Source organism: Echinops telfairi, unplaced genomic scaffold (genome assembly GCF_000313985.2).
Source record: "Echinops telfairi isolate 266 unplaced genomic scaffold, ASM31398v2 ScPeMD7_7420;HRSCAF=8458, whole genome shotgun sequence".
Taxonomy (NCBI): Eukaryota; Metazoa; Chordata; class Mammalia; order Afrosoricida; family Tenrecidae; genus Echinops; species Echinops telfairi.
In genome coordinates, this window is record NW_022111320.1 from 19,207,295 (window position 1) to 19,209,298 (window position 2,004).

General features: G+C 50.0%; 1 protein-coding gene across 4 annotated transcripts in view; it reads left to right on the plus strand.

Annotated features, from left to right (window-relative positions):
• FNDC3B (fibronectin type III domain containing 3B) overlaps nucleotides 1-2,004 on the plus strand; it is a 365,496-nt gene that overhangs the window by 259,822 nt on the left and 103,670 nt on the right. The gene's annotated exons all lie outside the window — the stretch shown is intronic.

The following is a 2,004-nucleotide window of genomic DNA, read 5'->3' on the forward strand; positions in this document are numbered from 1 at the left end:
GACGATGACAACATGAGGTGAGTTGGAGAAAACTGGCACATTTGTTGGTGCTGGGAAGTCCATCCTGAACTTGGTCAGAGCCAGTTGCCATCAGCTGTTCTCAAGCACGAAATCCATGCCCTGGGTGCTGCGTTTTTGACAGACTCGTTGGCAGATGAAAGGCAGGGAAATGATAGCCATGGGCCTGGGAGGAGTGTTAGGACAGGTGGCTGTCATTCTGGGTAAGAAGTACAGAATTGGGGAGCTAGAATTTGGGCGGGGGCCTCAGCTATGGCAAGGAGAGGATAAACCCAAAGACCAAACTCACTGCCGTCGAGTGGATGCCAACTCACAGCGGCCCCGTAGGACAAGGCAGAATCTCCCCCTGTGGGTCCCCGGACAGTCCCTCTTCACACGCGAGTAGACGCCTCGTGGAACAGCTGGTTGTTTCCAGCAGCCGATCTTGGGAGTAGCAGCCCATTCTGAAGCCACCGTCCCACTCGGGCTCCTAAGGAACCTGATTCTCCTCCTTCTAGAGCAGTGGTTCTCAACCTTCCTAAGGCCGCGATCCATGTTGTGGTGACACCCTCCCCACCCACCCCCACCCCCACAACCATAAGATTATTTTCCTTGCTACTTCATCACTGTCATTTTGCTACTGTTGTGAATCGTAATGTAAATATCTGCTATGCAGGATGTATTTTCATTGTTACAAATTGAACATAATTAAACATAATTAAAGCATAGTGATTCATCCCAAAACAATGTTATTATAGTGAAATATTTACGTGTTTTCCTATAGTCTTAGGCGACCCCTGTGAAAGGGTCGTGACCTATAGGTTGAGAACAGCTGTTCTAGAGAGAAATGAGTATCGGGTCATGCTTTTGAGATCTAGATGCCTTACCCTGTAGTTGCTTCCTGTAGAATGTCTCCCCAGGTATCCACCCCCACCCAGTATGGTTGTCCACTCAGCACCTCCGTGTAGAGTACGCTTGGTTCTTCTCCCTGCCTCTCCCCCTGCTGTTGAATCCATTGTGCTGCTCCTGGATTTCTCCCACTTCCAGGTGAGCTCCCCTCCAGGAGATCCGTGCCTCAGGCCCTGCTGTATTTCCAGTGCGCTTCCTGCACACATTGGTTTGTTTTCCGAGCCGAGCCTCCAGATAGATATACACACAGTGGGATGGCCATCACAGATGTCCAGAGGGTCGGTGCCGTGGAGCGAAAGGACAGCGTCGTGATTGGGAGATCACACGCGGAGAGAATTGTAGGCGAAGTGATCGCTTTGAGGGGATAGTATAGGGGTGTAATTAGAGACTTGGGAAAGAGGCTTGAGGTCAGACTCAAAGGAAAAGCTAGCATTTATAACGCAGGAGGAAGAAATAGCAATAGCAAAACAGAAGTCATTATCAGGGAAGATAGAGCATCAGGTCTTCGATACAGTCATGAAACTTCTACTCATGTGCCTTGCACCTGTACATGCACACAGCGTGTACGTACACACAGAGGTGATAGTATCTGTGCTTCTCAGGTTGTACAAACCATTGTACTCAGATGCATGGGTCCTCTCCTGGAGGTGGCCTTGACCAGGCCCTTAGCTCTTCGTAAGGGATTGCTTTTAGAGCGGGGCAGGCAGACTGATGTGGGTTGAAGGCAGGGTGAGGAATATCCAGCCCGAAGACTGTAAGGCCCATGCAATCATCCACACCAGCTGACATCAACGCTCGCCAAACAAGCGATGCCAGCCGTCCCATCGGGAGGAGCTCATTAAAAGTGAGACCAAATACAGAAGGCTAACTTTTAAGTGGCTAGTTTTGTGTGGCCCGAGATTAATGTTCTAGATATGGAGATGGCCCTTGGCAGCAAAAAGGCGGCTGACCCCAGCTCTAAGGCTGTCGTCTGAGAAGTGTTGCCATGTCACACGACACTTGGCTGTATGCATCTTGGCACCTACTTGGAAGCCTTTTAATCGTTCAGCTTACCTATAGCCAGCAGAAGGAGCCCTGATGGCATAATGGATTCAGCAT